This window comes from Corvus brachyrhynchos, unplaced genomic scaffold, assembly GCF_000691975.1.
Source record: "Corvus brachyrhynchos isolate BGI_N302 unplaced genomic scaffold, ASM69197v1 scaffold614, whole genome shotgun sequence".
NCBI lineage: Eukaryota > Metazoa > Chordata > Aves > Passeriformes > Corvidae > Corvus > Corvus brachyrhynchos.
In genome coordinates, this window is record NW_008237444.1 from 413,564 (window position 1) to 422,455 (window position 8,892).

The 8,892-nt window shown below is 44.6% G+C and overlaps 1 protein-coding gene across 1 annotated transcript in view; it reads left to right on the forward strand.

Annotated features, from left to right (window-relative positions):
- The window catches only part of SEMA6A (semaphorin 6A), a 133,860-nt gene extending 133,385 nt beyond the window's left edge, over positions 1-475 (forward strand). Inside the window, exon 22 of the mRNA XM_017731398.1 lies at positions 423-475. The gene's annotated coding sequence lies outside the window, so the exon portion shown is untranslated. The remainder of the gene's footprint in view (positions 1-422) is intronic.
- Positions 476-8,892: the final 8,417 nt, after the last annotated feature.

Below are 8,892 nucleotides of genomic sequence, written 5' to 3' on the forward strand. Positions count from 1 at the left end.
AAAAAAAAAACCCCCGACCTGGTCCCCCCCCTGCCGCTCTGAACAGCCATGCCTGGGTAATGCAAATTATGCTGCTGGGCAGTTAAGATCTATATGAACAAGCTGTCAGTCCAAGATCTAAAACTTATTCAGTTATTCAAACTAATTCAATTTCATCACCCAGCTCTGACACCCCCGGCACTTGCTGCAGACCATTTTAATGGGAAGTGATATGTAAGTGCAAACACCTGGGAGGCAGACGGCAGGGGGATTTTTCTGATACAACAGTCATCACCATGGTTGTTAACAGCAGTGGCATTTATGTGATCCTAATTACGCTGTAAGTATAAGACAGACAAGGAAGGGCTATGCTCCTCTTTCTGCACTGTTCTCACACCATCTGCAGGCTCCCAGTGCCCCTGTGCAAGTCCTCACACCTCGCATGTCCCCCACTGCCCTGTGCATCCTGCACCGGCCATCACAGCTGGCTGTGCTGCCTCATTCGCCCTGTCCATGGGCAACACATTTCCTGTCTTGAATGTCCCTCGTCAGGCTGACATCAGTATTCTTCAAGCCTTCAGCATCTCCTAAGTCATATCATCACCAATACCAAAGAGTAGCCAGAAAGACAACAAGAACAAGAAACAAAAAAATGGTAGAAGCAGTGAACTTTCACCTGCTAGTTGGCCTCCAAACACTGCATAGACCACTGTGACTTTTAGCAGATATGGTACAACCACTTGCCATATTTATGTTCATATATCTTTCTGAGAGTCTTAAGAGCATGGAAAAAATCTTGCCTTGAGACCAAGTTCTGGTTTATGCTAAGGTTCCCACCTTTAAGGTCCTTCCACCCCAAGCCGTTCTATCATTCAATGATTTTTCAAACACCACTAAGTTCTAGACATGGATGTTTTGGTTCCAAAACAATATTGCATAAATTGTGCATGAAGATAAATTCAAACTGGATCTCTGGTAAATCCTAAAGTATGATTACTAATGGGGCTAGATCCAGCAGGGTTCTCACGGGACTGAGTCTTGGGCCACCCTTATTTAATATGTTTTCAATCAATATTCCAAAAGAAGATACAAACTTCAACAAGATGTCTGAAGATGCCTGTACTGGTCACCCAGCATGGAACAGTGAGCAGGACAGGCTTGTGGCTGCTGCATGAACTGAGCTGAATGCCACATCTCAGGGATTTTTTGGGTTTGCAGGAACCTACCACCCTAACTGGGTAATTCAGGTGGGATGCAGGGAAAGGTTGGCTCCCACATGCCATATGGGCTCAGTCTGCACCTCAGCTTGAAGGGAGGTAGTGAGAGCTGTGTCTCTAGAAAAACACAGAGGTGGCGGTCTTGGTCAGTGCATGCAGAAGAGGAAGTGGGGTGGTTTTTGACCTTGTTGAAGGACAGAATTCGGCTACCAGGGATGTCACAGCAATGTCCCAACACCTCTGCACCATGCAAAGCATGGGCTGCATGCTCTTTGGCTGCTGGGATGTGGCCTTAGGGGTGTGAGGTGGCTCAGCCTCCCCAGCACCTTCCTTCATCTGAGGGATGAGCAGGGAGACCACCAGACAATTTAATAGTCTGTGATTTACCAGGGGCCACACTGAGATCACTTAATTATCAAGAATTAAAATGTGCAGGGCTCTGCTGAGATGTAGCTTATATCAAAGAGGCACCCACCAAGGTCAGAAATCCAAGGAGGTGGAAGGCAAAACAGAGATGAAGTGACTTAGTTCAGGTTTTATATTCCATCAGCAGCCAAGTCAAAAGCAGCACCTGCTTTCCCTGCCCTCAGCCTTGCCCCCAAGCTGTCTTTGCAGCCATGGCACTGAACAAAAAAACAGCTTTTAAGGAAGTTTATGCAATCAAGTTGTTTTTTAAAACACAATGCTAGTTTTCAGCAACTTGTAAAGCATTTCTTCATTTGCAAGTCACAATTACCTTTGTCATTAAAAGGGTTGTTGTTGATTTTTTTTATTATGTTTTATTTATGTAAAACTTTACATTTGAAGCTTCTTCAACCACACAACCTAATTGTGTCAGCTCATGTAAAACAAGGCAGAGACTCAGCCTTCTTCTTTGGACAGGAGGGCTCCTCAAAAAACAGAAAGCTGCAGCTCCAGTCCCCAGCTGTGGCAGCAGTGTCTGCCGAAAGGGCTGGGAGTGTACCAGGACATTTCAGACCCAAAGGAACCATGGTATTCATGTTCCCCCTTCCCAAAACATGCAGCTGAAAAAAAAAAAAAAAAGAAGAAAGGAAAAAATATCATCCCTTAAAAGGCAATTTTGACAGCACTGATAAGCAGGTGAACCTTGGACTTGTTTCATCACAAGAAAACAAGGCAATAATGGCACAATGATGCAAACACCAGTTTGCTCTGCTTTCATCACACAGAAAAACTGTTTCCTCCACTACAAACAATGCCAAGAGGATCCAAGAGTGGGATATATGTGCCCTTCTGACACACCAAACATTTTGTGGGGTGGACAAGCAATGATATACGTCAGAACAGTAGGCAAAAGTGCTCTTGACTTTTATCTTCTAACATGCTTGAGTACAAAGAGTGATCATGGTCAAAAGAATAAATACTGCACATCCCTCAACAGGAATTTTCCTTATGAAAAATTGCTTTCTTTTGGCATTTGTTGTGTATCTCAAATAAACCAGATATCAGAACAGAAAAAATATTCCTACTTGTCCTCAAATCAACAGTATTTTCACTTACCATTAACATCTTGTAGATGTGCAAAAAAAAAAAAAGCTATAAACATGACTGTGGGCCTTCTTCCTTTTGCTTTTCGGAGGTAAAACCCCTAAATATCTAAAATATTCTTTGATTCCTTTTCCAGACTCACTGAAAACAGTACAATTGATGTAATTTTCATCTAATTTTCTCACATTAAAGGACTTTGTTTGCTTAGGTCTTTTTGATTGACTGTGTTCATGCTGTGGTGGTTGCGGCTGGGGTAGAGGTAACTTTCTTCCCAAGTGGCTGGTGTGGGGCTGTGTTTTGGATTTGCGCTGAACACAGGGCTGATAACACAGAGATGTTTTTGTTACTGCTGAGCAGGGCTTGCACAGAGCCAAGGCCTTTTCTGCTGTTAGTTGTGCCACGCTGGCAAGAGGGCTGGCTGTGCATGGGAGGCTGGGAGGAGACACAGCCAGGACAGGTGAGCCCAACTGACCAAAGGGATATTCCCAACCATGTGACATCATGGTCAGTGCTTAAAGTGGGGGGAAGAAGGAGGAAGGAAGAGAACATGAAGTGATGGCGGAGAATTTGAAGTGATGGTGTTTGTCTTCCCAAGTCACTGTTATGTGTGATGGGGCCCAGCTCTCCTGGAGATGCCATGGGAAGCAGTGAATTAAACCCTTGGTTTGCTTTGTTTGTGTGTGCAGCTTTTCTATCCCTATTAAACTGTTTTTATCTCAACCCATGCACGAATTTTCTAAGCTTTTAGCCTTCTGATTCTCTTCCTGATCCTGCTGGTGGGATAGTGAATGAGCACCTGTGTGGGGCTTGGCTGCTGCCTGGGGTTAAACCTCAACACATGTTAATAGGAAGAATAAGCAACACCAAATAATTATCCTATTATTACTTAACCTGTAAATTGCAGCAGAGCATGAAGGATCTTATAACACAAACTTCAACCCTTAGGAAATGCAAAGCATACAAACCATGGTTGATTCCTAGCACAGGAGCCCCAGGGAATGCCACAGTGAAGTGGAGGCTACCCAGGCAGAGGAGGATGGGTCCCTAGCAGTTTCTTAGCTTTTATTCTTTCCATGCTTTTGCATATTGGGAGCAAATACCTATAACCTGATTATTCTGGGGACAGACATGAAGGAGATAAAGCACTATGGCTTTTTGCCCCCAGCCAGCCCCTAGGGACAGCCTTGAATTTCGAAAGAGCGTTATGCACTGGTGCAAGGCAAATTAAGCACAGTAGGACCTATTTGCAAACAATAATCTCTCTTCATCAGTACATCTATTTATCAGTACAAGGAGGAAAATCCTGGCTTTAGGATTTAGGCTACTTAGGGGAAGGAACAGAAAAAGCAAGTTGTGAACACATCTGGTTTTGCCTGATCTCTCAGTAAAAGAGGAATATGTGTAGGGATAGCTGGTAACAGCCAAGCTCCACTTAAAATGGCAGTAGGTCACACACATGATACTTTACGAAGAGGGCAAGGTCTGGTGCTAGCTGTAAATGGGGAGAGTAGCATGTGGGAAGCAACTCAATTGGCAGGCAAGGACCTGAAAGGTCACGTAATAGGGTTCAAAGTCTGTTTAACCATGCACAGCCGCTCTGGGAAATAGCCTAATAAAGCATGAGGTTAGGTGAGGCACAGCTTTCTGCATCGAATCACACTGTCTGGGCTAACTCACTGGAAAAGCAAAGCCCTCCTTACAGCAGCCGTGTTGTTAATGGGTGCATCCCTGCACTGCCCCCACCATCACTGGGCAGGCACACGTGGGCTCACAGCCCCCCACCACCCACCTCACATCCCTCATCTCCATCCCATGGGCTGGGGGGGAGGGACAGAGCAAGCACAGACAGCTGTGGCCAGAGTGATAAGAAAATCTGGGGATTTACGTGGTTCTTGTAACCAGATCTCCAGTCCCCAGAGGGGCTGAGTGTGTTTTGCCACCTGCCTGGACAGGCCTGCACTCTCCTTGCAGGAGGGAAACACTTTGTAGGGCTGCTCACCAAGAGCACTCCAGGGATGGCAGAAGTCAGGGGGGATGGAAAGCAGCTGGGCTCATGAGAAGGATCATCATCTGTCTTTTGGGGTGTCTTAGTGTATGGAGAAAAAACAAAGCAGAAGATGGCCAGGAAGAAGATGTCTAAACACACATGGTGGCAGTGCTCAAAGCCCCACAGCATCAGCAGTGGCTCCTACAAAGTGCCAGGATACCATCCTCTCCTGTCCTTGAGAACCCAAGAACAGGGCACAGGTCAAGAGAAAACTACTATGCCTAAATCCCACCAGACTACCTCACCAGCCCTGCTGGCTAGGAAGTTACAAGGCATTTTTCATCCATTCAGAAGGATTATTTAAAGCGTAAAATACCTGAGGGACTCCAGGCTTGGGAGAACAGAAAGCATTTGTCTAAGCTTATTTCAGGGAAAATAATACATTTCCCGCACAGTTAAATGTGAATGCAGAGGCTTTTAACCTATAAAAGCACACAAACAAACCACATAACAAAAGCAGTTCAAAGATTTCTCAATTACTTAGAAGCAGAAAGACATGACAGCAAAAACCTAGGAGATGGAGAGCTTTAAAAAGGGACATTTTAAACTATGTTTAACCTAGTCCTGAAATACTTCAGCCCACATTCAGCTAAAAGTTCAAGAAAGAAAAAAGTACTAATTCCTTTGAAAACATCCATGAAACAACCCTACTTGTATTCACAAATATATTGAATTAGCTCTTTGTTAAACTGAGTGAGTCTTTCCTGTTAGACCAATATTATGCGTCAGAGAGGAATTATCCACCCTTTTGTTTTATAAAACAGGCTATTTCCCAAATGCTGTTCCATTTAGCAGGCTTAATTTTATTTCATCATATGATTTTATTTGTCTTTTAAGATTGTTTCAAATAAATCTTAGCTAACCTAGATATTTTTTAAAAATAGAAGAGTCTCATTATTTGAACTGTAGGAATTGATTTTTTTGGTCTTCTGCAGTTCCATATATGGTTCAGGACTCACATGCATGATTTATGTGCATGCATAGCTACTCTTAACACTGTCTTGAGTGTTCCCCCTTCTTTGCAACTTGAGCTGCTGCACTCAGACACCCGATAAGATGTTAGAAACCAGAGCAAAGAGACCAGGGTGAGCAATGTTCTTTTGCAGACCACTCACAGCAATGAGACTGCACCTTGGAGGAAGGAAAGACTCAGCAGGGGAAGGTTTTCTGCTCTACATTGCAGCTCTTTTATATCCTGCTCTACACTGAGTCTCTTCTGCTCCTTCCCTTGGATAGATGGTGGTGTGGGATGACTGCTTGCAACCTGGCTACAGCCCAGGACTCCAGGTAGTTTTGATCCTCTGTAGCCTAAAGGAGAAACCCTAGTAACTGGTAAAATCCTTCTGGAGCACAAGTTCCTTTATGAAGATTAAATACATTTACATGCCTGATTGACTCCCCATCTCTTTTCAAATCTGAAAACATGTATTCTCGCTCACTCAGATATTATTTACTGTTGTGCTTTACAACTGCATTGTTGGGCAGTACAGAAATCTGTAATTGTAGTTTGCACAGAAGATTATACATAAAATAAATTAGAAATATATAAGTCACCCGAGGGAACCATATTAAAAATGAGCACATAAAATACAAACATACTATACTGCCAACTCTCTTCAGGTATTCTTGATCATTGTCAGGACCAACATCCTGGGCTCTGGAGTATATGAAGGCTTGGTGAGCACATCACAGGTGTGCAAGAGGTAGGGCCCAGGCCTGAGAGGTAACACCAGCTATGACCTGTCTGCAGGTAGAAGGACTGTCTTCTGGTTTTTCACCAGAGGGACACTATTGGGATCAAACTCCCCATCCTTCCTCAAGCAGGGCTGACCACAGTTAAGCATGAACAGTGTGCTATACAGTTGAAGAGCAACTGAATTAGGCCTTCAGCAAGCACAGGACATGAAATATTAATGGGAAAAAAGGTAATTTTTAATTAAAGAAAATGTGGAGTGGCTAAATATCCAGATACTCTGCTTCCCTTAGGGTTATACTTCATGAATATTTGAGTCTCATAGTAATTCAGGAGCTATGTCTATGAAACTTCTATAAACATTAATTATATGCCAGAAACCGTATCTTCACACTTCAGCCTACAGAAGTTCAGATATATCTAGCCCTCTGATACCCAGGAACAGCTTCCAATAGCCTAACATTAGATAATTAAAGGGTTTTTCTCCTTGTGATACCCAGTCACTTCATGATATTTTTAACAGACTGACTCATAACAACACCTTTTGAGCCAGGGAGATGCTACCTCATTACAGGGCCAGGGGACAGAGCCAGCAAGAAACTGAAAGGCAGGGTGGTGGCGGAGGGGGGGGGGGAGGCAAGACAGCCAAAACCTGCCACCGACTCTTCCAACTGATGACAAAATCTGCTGAGCTCGCAGAGGCTGGCAGGGCCCAGCAGGATGTGCTGTCCTGGGTGTGCATTAGCTAATTCAGGCAGCGTAACTTGGCACACCCCTGCTGCCTTCAGCAGCGCTCTGTCAGCCTATACCCACTGAGCCTCTTGGACCTGAGTCTAAAAAGTATATATTTCACCCACCTTTGATAGTTCTTGTAACAGAATACTGTAAAGTGTATTGCTGGAACTAAATCTGCCCCAGCACGACACCGGAGTGGAAAACCTAAGATTTCTTTCTGTCTCTCTGATAACTACTCTCACTCACAAACACAGTAACATATACCAGCAAATGCTTTTTGCGTACCTATGCATTTCTCTGAAGGACAGGAGCGTTTTGCAATTCATTTCTATTGCTACTATTCATTATGCTACTCAATTACATTAAGTGCCCTAATTACTTATTTACAAAGGGTTAGTAACTCTGTACTTTTTACCTGACCTATATACTAAGCCTGGAGGCAACACTTTTCTGTATTCATCTGTTTCTAGTAGCAGCTTTCAATAGCCCTTTGTTTCCCACACAGCATCAGGTCGGCAGAGTTTTAGAGGGAAGCATGACTTTCAGTTGACAGTGAGCCCAGAGCTGGGTGAGCCTGGGAGGCCTGGTGCTTTCCAGCACTCATCTCACTGTGGTCTGTACGTTTCTGCTGGTGAAGATAGGAAACCCTGGCCTGTGTTCCCAGCAATGGCATGCACAGACTGGGGAATGTGACCTCTTCAAGGTGTCCACAGAGGACACTAGGTTGTGAGGGGTGCTGTGTGCCAGGGCCACCTCTAGTAGGTGCCTACCTGATGGCACCAACCCTGGGGCACTGGAGACCCCACCAGCCCTGTGGACTGGCAGCCAGCTCCACAGCCTCATCTGTCCTCCTCTGTGGTTCTGTGGTTCTTCTGTTATGGTTTACAGAATCACAGAATGGGTCAGGTTGGAAGGGACCACAGTGGGTCATCTGGTCCAACCGCCCTGCTCAAGCAGGGTCATCACAGAGCACAGGATTGTGTCCAGATATTTCTTGAGTATATATTGTGAGGGAAACTCCTCTCTGGGCAACCTGTTCCAGCGCATGGTCACTTGCACCATAAATTCTTCTTTATATTCAGATGGAACTTCCTGTGCATCAGTTTCTGCCCATTTCCTCCTGTCCTATTGCTGGGCACTATCAATCAGAGTCTTGTCCATGCTCTTGGCACCCCCCCTGTAGATACTTAGAGACATTGATGAGGTCTCATCTCTGTTTTCTCATTTTGAGGCTGAACAGGACCAACTCTCTCAGCCTTTCCTGGTAAGAGAGGTACTCTAGACCTTTGACCAGCTCTGATAGCTCTGACCAGATTTGATAGCAGCTCTCTGCTGGACCTGCTCCAGGATCTCCATGTCTCTCCTGGCAGCATTTCTTGCCTGTCCAAGAACATCAAGTGCAAGCAGCCCCTTTACCACAACTTGGTTTTGATTCAAGGTTATCCTATCTCCAGTGGGAGTTTTTTTCTCTGGCTAAAGAAGCACAGTTTGTTCAAATTTTTTTCATGCTTTCTAGCTTCCTATGCTACTCCCACCATCCTCTTGGCTCTAAGCAAGTAAGGTACCCTCTTTTTGTGACGCAGTGTCCAAAATTGCACCCAGTAGTCTGAGGAACTTTTTTGTGTGAAGCAGAAAATGTGTATCGTATCTCCTTGCCACCTGTCATTGTTTAGCATAGTTTGGGTTTTTAGTTAAGGAGGGCTCCAACAGCC